This window comes from Neomonachus schauinslandi, chromosome 11, assembly GCF_002201575.2.
Source record: "Neomonachus schauinslandi chromosome 11, ASM220157v2, whole genome shotgun sequence".
NCBI classification, from domain to species: domain Eukaryota; kingdom Metazoa; phylum Chordata; class Mammalia; order Carnivora; family Phocidae; genus Neomonachus; species Neomonachus schauinslandi.
Window position 1 is genome coordinate 92,685,814 of NC_058413.1, and position 17,683 is coordinate 92,703,496.

Genomic DNA, 17,683 nt, shown 5'->3' on the forward strand with positions numbered 1-17,683 from the left:
CATCAGCTGAATTGTGCTGTGAACCAATGTTTGCTTATTAGTAAACAACCAACACAAAGTGTGCTATTTTTTGTGGCCAATCTATATTTTGTTTGTTCGGGTTCATTTCCTTTTTGACACATTTCATGAATATATTTGTACCACGATCAAATTCATGATTCTTAAAATTCACTATTAGGAAAAAAATAAAAACACCAAACAAATCCAGAACATGAAAATATTCTATGAACTGAGAGTAAATTGAACATATTTTTTTTTTTTTCTGTGCAAGTTCTTGTAGAAATCTGAGTCACATCACAATGTCAGTCCTTAAACTAACAGGAGGCTAAAGCCAATCTTCCTTCCTTGATTTAATAGAAAATAAATTTCATCATTTTTAGAGGTGAAAAGAGTAAACGACTTAGAAGTACTTTTACCTTATTGGGTAAATTTACTTTGATGACTGAAAATAAAGTGTGTCAGTATGCATTTTTCAAGTAAGCAGGAATCAAAATTCCTACGAACAACTGGCTTTTAAGTTAGCTATCTTATCCCAAGCCTCTTGTCTCATCGACACAATTAACTCCCACTAAAGCAGGACTTCTGCTAAAAAAAAAAAAAAAGGGGTGTGTGTGTGTAAATAATGGGTTCTGGGGGGCGCCTGGGTGGCTCAGTCGGTTAAGCGTCCGCCTTCGGCTCAGGTCATGATCTCAGGGTTCTGGGAACAGTGGAGAGCCTGCTTCTCCCTCTGCCTCTGCTCCTGCCCCTGCTTGTGCTCTCAGTCTCTCTCTCAAGTAAATAAATAAAATCTTTAAAAAATAAAAAAAAATAAAATAAAAAATAAATGGTCCTGTTTCATTTTAAAAGTAATGCAGTTACATTTTTAGAAAAGATAAATGTGCAAAGATATATCTACTGACCCCATGTAGGTGTTCAGTACCTCAAAGCTGGCCTCATCCCCCCTCTGGCTTCTGCTTGCCGCCCCACCCTGTGGGGTGGCCAGCACCCAGCTCGCATGCCACGGTGCCTCAGAGTCCAGAGACCCTAGAGCAGGGTGGCTTCTGTTCAGATCCTAGCTGTGTTGCTGTGTGATTGTGGGCAATTTACTCAACCTCTCTGAGCATCACTTAGTTCTTGTGTAAGATGGGAACAATACCGGGACCTGCCTCTTACGGTTATTCCGTGAATCAAGTGAAATCAAAAAAGGGACTTAGCGCCCAGCCTGGCGCATACCAAACTCTCTGTGAACATTTGCAGGCATTCTAATCCTGGGACAACAAATGATTCAGGCTTCTCTGGGCCAAACGTCCTCTTTCAGATCACATGCTGTTTCATCAGGAAACATGTCAGGAAAGCCCATCCCTTTTTCTTCACCTGGGAACACCAAGCTCACAGTTCCAGAGTCAGTTCAAATACCAGCTTTGCTAAAACATTTTCTTGTAGCTGCCTCTCCCCCACCCACTTTAAAGCTGCCTGGTAGCTCCTGAACCTAGCCACAGTCTACTGAAATTATGTCTTCTGGTCTTGCTTTTCCACACAGTCTGGGAGCATTCAGAGCACAGAAATGAAGATTACTCCTCTTTCCACTGTAGATGCCAGGCACCCAAGAAGACACTCACTGTTTATTGAACGAATAAAACAAGATGGAATCAAATGGCATCTGTGTAGATGCCAGGATGCATAGAGCATATGGCTTTAGAGAAATATAATCCGTATTACATCTCTTCCAGAAACCAGTTATTTCTGGTTGGAAATGAACTTAACCAAATCAGATGTCATGGAACACAGGATAAAAAGACAAACTGAAAGAAAAATTAGGGGAATGGTTTCAGGGTCTTGCTATCTTTCTAGGAAGGAAGTATTACCCATCTGTAGGTACGTGTCTTAGGAGTTTAATGGGAAAGGGATACTTTTGAGCCACTGCTTGGCCCCAAACACAAACACTCTTGCATCAGGACAATTTTGGACAAAGCAAATAATGTCAATTTGCCAAATCGGGGAGGAAACAGGGATGATAAGTTAGCCCTACACTTGAAATGAAACTTTTTGGAAGACAAGATTATTGTTTTATTTTAGTATAGCACAGAATTGTGGAAAGCAAAATTAGGGCTCTTGAAAATCAGGTGAGAGCAAGACCTTCAGGTACGCTACTGAGAGTGGAGGGGGAGAGGAGGGATGGGGATGGGAAGGACACTGACTGAAGAATTCATTGTATGCTAACCACCATTCCAGATCCTTGACACAAAATATGATGCTCGAAAGAACCTCAGAGGTAAACAGTATCATCCCCATGTTACTGATGGGGAAATGGAGTCTCGGCGTGGTTAAGTGACCAAGGCGAGGTCAAATGCTCACAAGTGGGGTTTTGCTCTGTATTAAAATTCATCCATCAACAATCATAGTGTGGATGGTTTTTCTCTTTCTCTGCTATAATCCATCCTCCTCTCTTCTGTTAATTTTCCTAAAATAAGGTGAGCTACACGTTGTCTTCCTTTAAAACAATCAGTGGTTTCCTTATGTTCAAAAAATAAAAATTCCAATACTCAAACTCATTAATGTAACATTCTCTATAGGCTCAACTTCCCCTGTGGCTCATCCTGCCTCTTTACAACCATCACACTTGACCACATTCCCTTGTCATACTCCATCAGTCCATGCCTCAGCTTCCTCGACACATGTCCGTCCTGCATTGTTTGCTTTATTCGCACTGAAATCTTTTGTATCTCCCCCTTCTTCCTCCCTGGGAACTCCTCCTTTACATTTCTGCCATCTTCCCCAAACCTCAATCTCACTTTTCCTTGTAGCTAAAAGCTACTGTAATCTGGCACCTCACCACTAAAATTCTCTAAAGGGGCACCTGGGGCGGCTCAGTCAGTTGAGTGTCTGACTTGATTTTGGCTCAGGTCATGATCTCAGGGTTGTGAGATTGAGCCCCGTGTTAGGCTCCACGCTGGGCATGGAACCCGCTTAAGATTCTGTCTCCCCTCTTGCTCTGTGCCCCCCAACTCCTCATAAGAGTGCACTCTCTTTCTCAAAAATAAATAAATAAATAATAAATAAATAAAATGAACATGCTCTAAGGCTCTTCATGCCAAAAATAATGTGAAAAATAATGGCTACTATTTACTGAACATTTAGATGCTGATCTGAATTCTGAACAATCACTCCAATTTATGGGTGAGGCTCAGTGCAAAATTCAGTGACTTGTCTCAGATTACTGAGTAAGTAGCAGGGAGAATTTGGATCACTGCAGTCTAGTCAATGGGCTTTACGAATTTCAGTCTCTCATGACTTCTCAAGAGCATGTCACATTATTGACACTCTCTTTACTCTCTACTTTTTACTTCCCTGACTCTCTGTCCTTTTGGATTTTCTTCTCTTTTCTCTAGCTATTCCTTCTCAGCTTCCTTTGTAAACTCAGACTCCTTTGCCGGCACTTGAGTTGGCTGGTAGTCCTCAAGAAGCTGTTCAATTTTCCTTTTCACATTCTGTGTGCTCTTCATAGGAGATCTTAGCCATTCGCAGGGCTAGAATTCCTGCTTCTACGTGTTAATGATTCGCTACATGTCATCCTTTTCTCTCTTAAACTTTGGGCTTCCAAAACACGTTCCTTTCTGGAAATCAGTACTTAAATATCTTGCCTGTACTAAACCTCATGTATTCAAAAACCAAACTCACCTTCCCCCCTCCAAACCCGCTTCTTTCCAGATTCTTTTCGTTAATGACACACGATCCATCCAATTTCCCAAGTTAGAAGCTCAAGATCAACCCTTGACTTCTCCCCCTTGCTTCTCTCTTCTGTCCAATTAATCACTAAGTCCTGTCCAAGTCTGCCTCCTAAATTTATTACACACCTGTTCTCTTCAGTCTGCTGTCCCCTCTCTGTGCTAACCCATTGTCAACTAACTATCACAAGGGCATATCCTAGCAGATCTGTTCCTTCCAGTTTTGCCTTTGCAATTTTTCTCCAAATATGCAATAATCACACTACTCTTCTGCTTAAAACCTCGATAGCTCCCTATATCCTTTAGGATAAAACATCAGAACCTTTATAAGGCCAGTAAGACTGTATGATCTATTTCCTGGCCCCTCCCAGCCTTCCTTCAGGCCACTCCCCCCTGCTCTCATACACCAGTCACGTGAGATGTTTTTCAGTTCCTTGAACATGCTTCATTTTCCCAAACTGAGCAAGTGAACGTGTACCTCTCTCTTCAGGAACATTCCCCAATGCCGATGTCTCTGTTACCTTCCTTGTCTCAGCTTAAATCTTGCTTTCCCTGATATCTTAGACTAATTTCACACTCATTCTCATGACACCCTGCATTTCTCTTTCCCACTATTCATCTTGCTTATAATTACTTACTGTTTTTCTTCCTCCTATATATATATATATATTTGACTACTGATATATTGATTATATATAAACATATATATTTGACTATATAAATAGATATATTTGACTATTATTCTCAGTGCTAAGAGACATACATGGCATGTGGTAGATTCTCAGTAAAAATGAACAGCCTAGCAGGTCTGTCATTTTTGAATACTGTAAAACTGTGATAAACTTTATATTGAAACTGTATTTTAATATGCCCGCTTTGAATCCTTACATGAAAATGTTCTCGGAGTTGTTATAAACACATCCCAAAGAAGCAGTATTTAATAAAACCAGATTTAAAAAAAAAATGAGGCAGTTGTCCCACTCCCGCCTCCCCCAGGGGATGCACACAAACTATCACAACACGTGGTCTCTGTTTTTAGGTTGTGGTCTTCCTCCCCCGCCCCCCCCCCACGCTGGACTCAAACTCCTTGAGGACAATTCTAGTATGTTCCATGGTAACTTACATGCCATCGATACTTAGCAAATATCTAATTATGTGTTCACAGATTTTTTTTTTTTTTGTATTTCTGTGTTTTCCTTACCTAAGATCTGGATGAGGTCTTTTATGAACACCATGAACTTACAGAATTAAAATGTCCAGTGTGAAATCCTCCTGAATTCCCCCTGGCATATCTCTGTGCTCCCATAGCCCTTGGCTTTCATTCTGCCTTGGTTAATATTTACTGTTTTACTGGCCTTTCTCCTTTGTGAGTTTATGGGCTTCTTGAGGAAGAAGACCAGGTCTTCATCCTGCATGGTACCAATGATGTTTACTGAATCAAAGAGGAAAGAGCTAAAAGCCTGAGCCCTGGACATTACAATCCCTGTCCCTCACAAAAACGTCAGAAATGTGGAATGAGGTTGTATCCCCAAAAACCTCTAGAGACGACTTATCCATTTCAGGAGATGAAGGCGCACAGAGAAACAGCAGAAGCTGGGCTTTAGCAGTAGACATTTGTAACGTGCTTTTCAAAAATTGGCCATACCACTGAAATAAACAGAAATTAGGAACCATTCATGACTTCCCCATCTTTCTGATGCCCATTCCTCCAACAGGTACCAGAGCATCCTGAGTGTGGCTGACTATACTTCCTCTGCCCCATCAGCACCTCCTCTGTCTTGGGCCAGAATATCTTCATCTCTCACCTGTCAAGTCCACTCTCGTTTCCCCTAGCCTTTCCCCCCCTTATATACCATCCTCATCGCTGGCAGAGTCATTATTCTAGAATATAGATTTGACTGTATTACCTCTGCTTATGCCTTTGGACTCCCTGTTAGCTGCAGGATATCTTTTCTGCATGGCATCCAAGGTACTCGATAATGGTGCCCAAATCCACGCTTTGAGGCTCAACTCTGCCATTTCCCTCCCATGCCCCCGACATCTCAACAACCCTGAATTCTCTCTTTCCCTCAACACATTGTTTCCTTCCTTGTCTTTGCACGTGCTGGGACACTGCTTCCTTATTTCCACACATGATGTCTTCTACATAATTTTCTATATCCAGACCAAGTATCTCTCTGCACAATATAGCAGAGTTAGCTGTTCCTACCAGGGACTCACAGATCTGTTTGGGTGTCCATTAAGCTGTGTTTTCCTTTACAGAACCCAAAGAAGATAGAACAGCGTCTTTTACTTCTTTGAATCTCTGGTGCCTATCATCTACTGGGTATGCAATAAATGTTGAATATATAAAGGAATAAAGTCTAGGTCTTTGTGAGTCAGGTTGGTGGAAGAGACCTCCCTATCTGTCTAGGCTTTTGTTTCTTAACTAGAAGATTGCGTATTTAGCCTCTCTATCATGACAAACTGTTCTTGTTAGAGTTCTATTACTCTAACTGTCTGTTACCCATATGCTGATGGGCTATCCAACTATAAATTCTGTTGCCCAATTACTATATGTATAAGAATTGCAAAGGAAAGCATCTTAGTGTGCTAAGACCTTAAGTACATTCCAAGGGCAAATAAACACAGGGGGAATATAGGCCATTGGTATTATCCATGTGATTGCTTTAATGTCATTTTGCTGATCATTTAAGTGCTTCCTCTTCTCTAATCAACTTCTTAAGTGCAAATAATTGAGGGTTGTCAAAACATTTTAAATAGTTGCGACCTTTGTGCACACAGTGAGTAAGAAAGTGCAGAAAAAGTACTGGCCTCCAAAAGAGGGAAAAGTTCACTCCTGAATAGCTTACGAAAGGACAAAAGGAGTTTATATAAAGCTTGATAGGAAACAGGAAGTCAAAAAAAACCCAAAACTGTGATAAGGACAGAGAAATGCTGACCCAGAAAAGACTATCTGAAAATGCAGACTGAAAATGCGGGAACTTTTTGACACAGATGCAAGATCATCCACTGCTCTGAGGTTTTGTGTTTTTGTTTTTGTTTTTGTTTTTGAAGATAGGGCTAAAAAAGTGAGAACTGAACTCCTAATTCTGTAAGACAAGCATGTCTGATGAGAGGGGGGAAAAGGATTATTCACTCTACTGGAATTGCTTGAATGGAAACTTCTTGATGAGAGCTGCATCTTAAAATACTCATCCAGTGATGAGGAGTTATTTCAAGATGTGAAGTCAGGGAGGACGCTGCAGGGAGGTTCATATGTGAAGCACACCATGTCTGTAGGATGGCGAATCGAGCCAGATGAGCAGCGTGCTGACAATGGTTCCCACTGGCCTTTCGGGACAGTTGGTTCCCATCCCAGTGGCATACTGGAAGCCATCAACAACCAGTAAATCTATGAATGCTGCCCAAGCAAAAGGGTGGGGTCAGGCCTTGAGCTGCTTCCTTTCTCCTTGGTAATCCCCATCTGCCAGGCAGAGTCCTTCACTCTGGCTCAGCCACCCTAAACTCTTCTCAGTTCTCTCTCTCTCTCTCTCTTTTTTTCTCTCTCTCTCCCCATCTGCCCCCAGGCCTCCAGCCTTCTTTCTGTGCTCATGAAACCAAAATCTTTTGAAGTATAAATCTCAAGAGAGGAGAAATTAAATTTCAACTGCCCAATTCAGCTCCCTGTTCTTGTATATCATTCAAGACCCAAGTCAATGTCACCTCCTCTGATACTTCATCCAGTTCTCCCAGGCAGCAAGACACTCCTCCTCCTGATTTAATACATTCCTGTACATACCTCTATTTTCCTATACTCCTCTATCACTACTACGATCATGTGGTTGCATCCCTTGGGTGCCTTCAGGTCAAAGACTAGAAATCTCCCTTCCCCCCAAGCCTGGCACAAAGCTATCCAATGCATGTTTGTGGAATAAATGAATGAATGTGCTTCTGAAGGATGACTGTGGAAAGTAGATTTTGTCTATTGACACCCTTTTAAAGACAAGAGCCAAACAAGTTGAATGGCAGCAATTGCCCACATGAAACTCGGATTTGGGCTGAGCTTCGGTGCATGGCACTCGAGCCACATAAACAAGCAGACTGGAGGGCTGGGATTTGTTTCCAGGGACTTATCAGTGACATACTTGAGGATGTTAACACTCCCCTTTCCAAAGTCAATTCCCAGTCACTGCCAGACCTCTTCTCCTAAGGCACTATATTAAACTAGGCACCAGGGAGCTCCAGAAATAAAGGAGCTGGAAGACTGCACTTGCATTTGTGATGATTTGGATTAAAATTTAATTGGGTTTGAGATGGAGTGAGTGGAAAGGTAAGGTTCATTTTCTAGTGCAAAGGGGAGCTCATTTTCTGTTTGTGTGCAGTCACCTCTTTATTCATGCCACCAATACATTCGCTCCCCATATCCACAGTCCTTTTTCAATTCCTATCTAGCACAAGGCTTTGGGTCCCTAAAGAGAGGAAAGCCAATTACATAACCAATATGGGTGGGAGACATTGACCCTGACATCCCAAAGGCCTTTTAAAACCTTCTGTTTGATATTATCTAGGTACAGTGATGGCTATATCATAATAAGTCAGGAATTTCAATACAACTCATTGGAAGAGATGGAAATGTTTCATTGGGGGGAGAGAGGGAGGGAAGGTGGAATTCTGGTACTATTTGAAGAGAAGGAGCCATTTGGGGAAACTTGAATCTTAAAACTAGCTCAACTTTTTAGGTTTTATGGCTAATACCTGTTGAATGGAGTCCAGAATACTGTCAGTCCCTTTGAATGGGCATAGGAAATTTCAGGGGAAGCCTTTTATGATAAAGTTGCTGGCAGACTCGGGCAACCCTCACTCTAAGGCTATTTTAAATTGGCTTGTTAGCTTATTTAATTGAGGCTTGTTGGGAGTGGGAAGAGGGGTGGTGGGAAGACAATCCATGATTTCACCTCCATTATAAACACAGGAAATGAGTGGAGTTATAAGAGGACTTCACCGGTTGTATTTTACAAGTGGCAGGAAATACCATGGGAGGACATAAGCCTACCTTAAGGCGAGATGAAGTCCAGCCAGGAACAAAATTCCTCAGTCTGTTAGGATACAGATACCTAAAACGTGTAGGGCCTGAGAAAGAGTAAGAAAGGAGGCCCAGATACCCATCGTCTGAAATGTTTGGTTTTTGTTTTGTTTTTTTTTTAAAGATTTTATTTATTTGACAGAGCACAAGCAGAGGGAGAGAGAGGGAGAAGCAGGCTTCCTGCTGAGCAAGGAGCCTGATGTGGGACTCGATCCCAGGACCCTGGCATCATGACCTGGGCCAAAGGCAGCCGCTTAACCGACTGAGCCACCCAGGCGTCCCCATCGTCTGAAATGTTTGAAGGTAATCAAGTGAACAAACGGGTAAATTAAACAGGCCTTATCTCCTACTTGACAAACATCCCTTCATAACGGCCTGGTGAGATTTCTTGGGCTCCCCAGCATTCTGTGTAAGAGACAGCAACTGACAGTCCCTGATTCCTCTACCTATGGTGTGCCCCCATTACTTTATACTCTGCCCCTTGCTTTTTTGGGTACCAGGAGGGGCCCCACATGCATGTGGATGGATACTCCAGGAGTATATCAAAGCTCTGTCTACACCTCCATGAATAGCTGCTCCTTGGTCATCCTCAGGGCTAGAGGTGTCTCTCCTCAGGAGGCTGGACATGGGGAAGAAACCCCAGAAACAGGTTCTTAGTCATCTGGGTCTCTAATACCCCGTATGTAGGGTGTGTGTTCGGGGGAGAGGGGGGGCCTGGGGGACATGGGCTCCAGGTAAGCAAATCTCCATGAACCTAAGGAGTCTGCACTCTGCACTCAAGGGCAAGGCCATGGGAAGACCAGAATGGAGCCTTCTGCTCAAGAGCAGGTCTAGGTACAAAAGCTTCAGGAGTGAGTTATGTCAGAGAGAAGTTGAAATGAACCAGGAATAGTGACATCCCTACATTACGGAGGCTATAGGTGACTGTGGATCCTTCCGTAGAACCATCAGTGGGTAGAGGGAGTCATTGTTGGGGGAGGGAGGAGAGGAAAGGGACAGATACAGACAGGGGGTGAATAAGGAATCACACATTGCATCACAGTGGACTAAAGAGAGAAGCTCTGGAAATAGTCAAACAGAGAAAGACATGGATCATATGATCTCACTGATATGAGGAATTCTTAATCGCAGGAAACAAACTGAGGGTTGCTGGAGTGGGGGGTGGGGTGGGAGGGACGGGGTGACTGGGTGATAGACACTGGGGAGGGTATGTGCTCTGGTAAGCGCTGTGAATTGTGCAAGACTGTTGAATCACAGATCTGTACCTCTGAAACAAATAATGCAATATATATTAAGAAAAAAAAAAGAAGAAGATAGCAGGAGGGGAAGAATGAAGGGGGCGGAATCGGAGGGGGAGACGAACCATGGGAGACGATGGACTCTGAAAAACAAACTGAGGGTTCTAGAGGGGAGGGGGGTGGGAGGATGGGTTAGCCTGGTGGTGGGTATTGAGGAGGGCACATTCTGCATGGAGCACTGGGTGTTATGCACAAACAATGAATCATGGAACACTACATCAAAAACTAATGATGTAATGTATGGGGATTAACATAAGAATAAAAAAAAAAAAAAGAAGAAGAGAGAAGCTCTGTTGTATGGCCGGGTAATGGCTGGATAATGCAGCGTGTGACACCTCAGCAAGGGAATTTGCCTCCGGATGGGCCTCTCCGGGTGAGTCTGAGGGGCTGGCCGGCAGCAGAAATGAATCCACCAGGGGGCTACTGCCTTCACCTGACTGAGGTGGCGGCTTCCAGAGACAGACTGGTGATGTCACTCAGGCCCCTGAACAAATGTGTTCAAAAGGAAATGGTCCAGTCCTTCCGTGTATCCTTTACGATAACTAGGGACTCAGACCAGTTACTCTGGGGCCTCTGCAGCCTCATCCTTGTCTGGCCAGCCTCTGTGGTGCCAGCCTCCATTCTGTCAGGAGGGGTTTCACTGGTAAGCAGGGACGGCAAGGTGTAGAGACCCAGGTCCTACTCTTTTTTTAAGTTTTTATTATGGAATTTTCCAGATACATACGAAAGCAGAGAATATGGTATAACTTCAATAATTACAATGATCAATATTTTGCCAAATTGTTCCTCTATGCCTCAACTCGTCCCCCCCGGCACTGGCATCTTTTAAAGCAAACTCCAGACATCGTACCATTTCACCTCAAAATACTTACCATAAAGACTTCTTCCCCCCCCCCAGAATATTTTAAAACAAGCCAGACATCAGTATGCATTTCTAATGACTGTTTTTTCTTTAACCCAATCACTGTGCTATTATCATATCTAACGTTTACTATCATTCCCTAATATCATTGATAACCAAATCCACATTCATTTTTCCCTGATTGCCTCAATAATGTCCTTTTTGCATTTCGTTTGAATCAGGGGCAGACAAGGTCCTGGCCTTATCTTAGCAGGATGGAAAGCCCTTCTATGTGGGTTAAGAACCAGAACCTCTCACACACCTCCTCCTGAAAACCATTCAGCACCTCAGCTGACCAGAGCCACAAGGTCAAAACCGAGGAGCCTTCATCTTGGGAGTTTCTGGCCTCTCCAGAAGGATGTCCCAGTGGGAGCTGCAGGCGGCTGAGCCCCCGCTGCCTGGGAGTAGCTTGCTCTGAGGTCCAAGAGTGAGAACCAGTGCCCAGAGCTTCCAAGTACTTACAGGATTTGGGTCACTGAGTAGCAGCAGATGTTCAGTGAAACTGGGCTCCTGTGTACTCTGGTACTGCCTTTACTTTTCAGGATTTGATCTTTCTAGTGAAAGGCCAAAAGCGAGCCACATGGGGTGCTACAAAGAGCAGAAAGCAGGGACTGTGGACAATTTCTCTCTCTACCCCATCTGACTCCGTGGCCTTGACCGCAAGCCCCTCACCAGTCAGTTCCTTCATCCCTGAGGTGAGAGGGACGGACTCTGTAATCCCTAAGACCCTCCAGCTCTGTCATTCGACAATCCTAAGCTCAAAAGCCACCAAGTGACCACTACGTTTCTGGCACTGTGATAGATGTGGGAGTACGCAGATGTCCCTCCTCTTAGACTATCAGCTCTTTGTGGGCAGCGGCCGTGGCCATACCAGATTCTAGCACCAGAGGCATGGAGTCGGCAGTCAGTCGATGATGTCGTTGAATGAAAATCAATCTGACTACCAATTATTGAATATTCATGCCGAGCCAGACACTGTGCGGGACTAGGGTTCACAAATATCTTCTTGGAGAGCTGATGTTTCGAGAGAGAGCTGGTCGGTGGAGAAGGAAAGTTCTCTAACAAGTGGTTGTGGGTCTGAACAGCTCAGACCTACAATATACACATTGCACTGGTGGCCGCAATATATGGGTTTCCTGCTTTTCACTCTGAAACCCACTGAATCCAACAGGAACACAACAGAGGGTGGTCCTAGCAAAAATAAAGACAAAGGGGAACGTCTCCCAAGCAGCACCCAGCCCTTTTAATAGTCAGTCTTCCCAAAGGGAGGCCACGGGAATGATGCAGATTGCTCAAAGTTCCATAGATGAACCCAAAGTTCCATAGATTCTCGAATCCTCCTGAAAACTGAGTATAGATCCACCCAGGACAACTGCACAGTTCCTCCTCACCATGGGCTAAAACTATAGGGCAGGAGAGGGTCCCGACTGCGCGGACTTCCTATAGGTGAGGGCTGTGATCCCTCAGCATGGGAACTATGCCGCTGTCCTGCCTAGGAGGGGAGAGTGAAGCCACTGTGCCAAAGCCCTCTGGGTCCTTGGGTAGGACAAGGATTTCTTGAATTCACAAAGCTGGCACTGGAGCGGGGGGCGGGGGGTCTGAATCATGACCCTGAAGTGAGGTCTCCAATACCAAGTCCACATCTGGGAGACAATGCCTTATGCTCTACCTGAAGAACCCACATAAACATACTGCCAAGAAAAGACTTCCAGAAAGCCTTCCAGTAAAACAAAACCCGAATCTCTTTCAAAACATTAACGGGGTTCTGTGGATTCCAGACAACGGCATTCCCATCCTTTCTCTGCTGGTACGTATCTTGGGGGGCCTCCCGAGGTCCCTGATGAGGGCACTGAAGTGTCATTTTAGATCTTCGAGATCACCAAGTCTAGCCCCTCCACCAAGTCACAGACAACTTCTTCCTCTGGGTCTCTCCGGCAACCCTGGAGAATACGGGAACTTCTCCACAGTAAGCGAAGACACCTTGTCCTCCTGACCAGGAGGAGTTTCTGGCCGGTTACTGCCGGTGCGGGCCCACGGCTGCCCTGTGCTTTGGACTCTCAACGCTTCTGTGTAGCTCAGCACATGTGGTGGGAACAATAAAGAACTCTGCCACAGATACCACGGGAAGCCCTTGAAGCTGTATGTGTGTGTGCAGGCAGGAGCCTCCAGCAGGATGTAGTTGAAAATCAGACCCACATGGCCCTGGCAGAGACTAGGGCTGCCAATTAAGGCTCAGAAGTTTGGAGAGGAAAAGCTGGAGCCAATGACTTGTTAACAATTAGCAGTCTATATTAAAAAAAAAAAATCCTGAGACCAGAGGACAAGAGGAAATATTTCACTGAGAAATCATCAAAAGAGCACCAAGTGTGAGAATCCCTTCCACCAGAAAGCTCAAAGCCGCTTATGAATGTGAAAATACTTCTAACTTTCCCACATGGGAGTCAGGGCAGACAGAATATTGCCCCTATTTCTCACAGCAAAGCTTCCACTCTCCTTTATTCTATTCTAGAAGGAATAACTGGACTAGTCAGAAATTCCTTAACAAGGACAATTTTTATTTTTCAAAGAGCTTGTTGATATTCTGCCTGAAGACGAGAGGATACATATTCTCAAAGTGCCCATACTTCTTTAAGAAAGGGGGTGCAGCAAGACTCTAAATTTGTATTTGCTTACATAAATTCTAGAAGGGTACCCAAAAAATTAGTAAGAGTGGTTTGTTTGGGCAGAGATGGGGACAAAAGTGTGGATGGGCACAGGCGTAGGAGCAAGACTTGCAATGCTACCTAGTAAATAATAAAATTAAGTGCAAATTTATTTGACATAAAGGTAAAACAAGCAATGGATCCCCAGTTTTCCTTTTGAGTAGGCTATATTTTGGGGGACTAGAGTATAGTGCATAGCTCCCACATTATCTAAAGAGGAGGTGGGGGGGCGCCTGGGTGGCTCAGTCGTTAAGCGTCTGCCTTCGGCTCAGGTCATGATCCCAGGGTCCTGGGATCGAGCCCCGCATCAGGCTCCCTGCTCGGCGGGGAGCCTGCTTCTCCCTCCCCCACTCCCCCTGCTTGTGTTCCCTCTCTCGCTGTGTCTCTCTGTCAAATAAATAAATAAAATTAAAAAAAAAAAAAAGAGGAGGTAGGGAGAGGAAGCAGGACCTTCTCAAGGTCACCCTGAAAGTCATGGGAGAAGGAAACTCTCCCTAGCCTTGCCTGCTGGCCACAGATGGTGTTGGGCCCTCTCTGAAATGGTGGGTGACCTTCAACTTACACTTAATGAGGGTGAGGAACTCAAGTCATCCAGCTGGTTTGCTTCCTTTTGTGTTCTTCTACGCTCCTCACAGTGACCAGAATGATTTTATTAAAATACAAACTTCATTGTGTCGCTCGAATTCACCGATGACTGGCTTCATCCTTCAGATGAAGTCCAAAATCCCTTGGCATTTAAGGTTCTTACAGCGCTCACCGACCCCTCCCTCCTCACCTGCCACCTCCCATCTCCTCTTGCCGCTTCCCCTTCTCCACTGCACATCATTCCCTCACAGAGCAAGACTTTGCAAGCCTCGGTGCCTCTGCTCATGCCACTGCCCCTGCCTGTAATGCCTGTCCCCTTTCCTTCACCTGGCGAATTCCTGCTGACACTTGATTTTAAGACTTTTTTTTTTTAGGTAATCTCTACACCCGTCATAGGGCTCGAACTTACAACCCGGAGACCTACGGACTAAGCTAGCCAGGTCCCCCCTGCTGATACTTGAAAATCAACTGCTAGCTCTGCTGAGAAGCAGCCTCTAGCTCAGGCTTAGCGCTAGCTCCCTCGGGGCACACGGCTCTTTGAATGACCCCTAGTACAGGGCTTCCCACCCGGCTGGGCATCATTACGTGGCAATAATCCACGTCTGCGTCTGCGTCTGCCTCTCAGGGAATTGTCAATTCCTGTGAGGCGGAGTCTATGGTGGTTGTCCTTTATGCCACACTGGTGACACGGAATGTGCTGTCTGTTGAACAGCAGACCCCTAGCACAAGGCGACCCCTTCCCTGTGGCTCCTTCCACTCCAAGCACTCCATAAGCCTCACCATTATCACCCTAGGTGGTGGGTATTCGTGTTAGCGCGACCTTACAGATGAGGAAACGGAGGCACAGCAACATAAATTATAAGGCCAGGAAGTGGCACAGCCAGATTTTGAGTCCAGGTAATCTGCCTCGAGAGCCCTACTCTCCCCTCACCCCCCCTCCTGAGAGCCCTGCTTCTAACCACGATGTCATAAAGCCTGTAAATAAATAAATGAATAACGTAGCTAGAAGTCAGTCCCCTATTCTTAAGGCAAAGGTCCTCTAGGTCCCAATCTCTGAAATCCCAAGAACAGCAGCCACACGGGGGATCTGGGCAAGGAGGGGACCTGCAAAGTCAACCCAAGACTTTTGGCCGAAGGAGCCCAACATGGTACAGGGCCAGCTGGAACCAAACAGCCCGGCTCTCCAGTTACTTTTCCACGCTGACATCTCCTCATCCACAAGCACCAGAAAACCCCCTCAAAGTTTCCCATATCCACCCCCAGGGCCACCCTGCATCCTTCCCATTGTATGGAATTGTGAGGTTCTGAGGTTTCTTCATGATGATCTAGCTCCAAACACAATGCACATGGAAAGAGGAAAGATTTACCACCAACTCTCCACACCAGTGGTCAGTGGTTTCTGCTTATGCACTTCAGAATTCTTTCTTGGAACTGGGCTGCAGGAGCTGTTTGGGCATGACGGCCTGGCTGGGGCCCCTACGCCCCTCTACTGCTGACGGTGCACCTCCTTCAGGTTGAGGCTGGCCTGTCTGCCATTGTTGCTCATCCACCATTGTTGCCTCATGGCCCAGATAACGGATGTGGGTGGAAGCCTCAAAATGCTTCCTCTGGGGCCTGTACTTCCACTGTTTTCTCCAAACCTGCTCAGAGCTGCCCTCAGGGAAGAAGAGTTGGATCTAGTGAGTGAGACTGCTGGTGAGCAGAGTCGAGGAGAAACCAGCATCCCCAGAGTAATGGGGAGATGGGGGAGTGAGTCTCCTGAGGCAGAGTGCAGTAGAAGGAGACTCGGGGGTGGAGACAAAGGCCTTAGGCTGCAGTCTGGGCCCCGCCATTCCCTAACTGAGAGGCTCGCAACAAGTTATTTACCGTATTTGAGCCACATCTGCAAAAGAGGTTAACAGCTTCCTCATGTGTTGCAAGGAACAAATGAAATATTATATACAAAAGGCCTTTGTAATCTAAATAGTGGTTTCCAAGCCTCATTCATTGTCAGGATCGCCAAGGGTGGTTGTTTTTTTTTTTCTTATAGATTTCTGGATCCTTCTCAAACCTACTGAATTAGAATCTCCAGAGAAAGCGTCCAGGAATCTGTATTTTCAAAGACCCCCTGGGTTCTTCTGAAGCACAGCCACAATTCTAAAGCACTGTACAGGGTTGATGATGCTCTAAGTCTGTGGAGAGATCCCAGGTCTGAGTACTATGCTCAGAGGAACCCCCTAGAGCTGCCCGACTTACAGGGGGAGGCTTTCTCAGGGGCATGACTTCACCATGGAGGTCTAGAGAAGTCCAACTCTCTGCTGAGTTGGAGCTTAGAGGACCCATGCATTTGGGGAGGGCAGCTCTCCATGGGTGGTGTATAGATGGTTCCTCCTGCTCTGAGCATTCCCGTAGTGAAAGAATAGTCCCCCGATACACAGAGACACACAGACATCGCCCCTCTGTCTCAGAACCCGGCAGGAGCTCTGGACTCCCACAGGAGAAGGCAATCATCAAGTGTTTGAGGCCTCATGGCCCCGATAACTGATATGGGTGGTCATATCCCAGGGGGACACCTATCCGTATTGAGGGGAGGCCTGATGCTAAAGGAAAAGTCCTGCACAGCCAGGAAGGGAAGAGCAGAAGCCCTGGGACATGGAGCCCCCTGGGCCGCCAACCAAGAGTGGCCGTGAGCAAACCCACCACCTTCCCTGCACTTCTGCCTTCATCTGCAAAACGTGGATACAGCTTGTCGGCTACAGGAAGCTTGGTGAGTGGGCATCAAATGAGACAGCAGGTGGGAAGGGTTGCAGAGGATTATGAAAAGCCCTGCAAATACAAGCAAGTTTCTGGTCTTCAGAAGTATCAGGACTACTACAGACATGAAACTTTCCCCAAAGAATTAAAGGTCCACGCAACCGATTCATTCAATGAAAAGCATCCTCTGTGAATACCATGCTCTGCCTCCTCAAGGGAAAGAAACCGCAGTATTCCTACGAGACATCTCCCAGGAAGGGCATGGCTGGTTTCCGGATCTCCCCCTCCACGGGACGGAAGTGCAGATGAAGTGCACCAAGAAATTTGCGGATGAGCTGCCACGTCTAAGAGGTTATGTTAGGTGACTTCGAAAAGAAGGGTTAAAAGTGAAAGAGATCCTGGAAGGCTTTTCAAAACCACTAAGTAACAAATGTAGCTCCCACCTCCCACCCACGCACCACTGGAAATAACTTTAAATAATGCATCTGAGAATGTCTGCAGAACAGGCAATCTGGATTAAGGACGTTTAAAGGAATGGCGTTCCCACAAGGATCCTTGCAGGGAAGTCATCTTGAGAGTCATCGAATTCTCAGGCAAGTTTGTCCTGACAAATAACCTTTAGGTAAGCTTGGAGCCAGAACTGCAAACTTGGTATGCTAGATACCATCCCACAGAAAAAGAATTTAGGGCCAAAA

General features: G+C 45.5%; 1 protein-coding gene and 1 long non-coding RNA gene across 3 annotated transcripts in view; both read right to left on the reverse strand.

Moving 5' to 3' along the window:
- Nucleotides 1–17,683, reverse strand: part of UBASH3B (ubiquitin associated and SH3 domain containing B) — a 134,765-nt gene that overhangs the window by 61,544 nt on the left and 55,538 nt on the right. The window lies entirely within an intron of this gene.
- Nucleotides 1–17,683, reverse strand: part of LOC110586224 — a 54,146-nt gene that overhangs the window by 994 nt on the left and 35,469 nt on the right. The window lies entirely within an intron of this gene.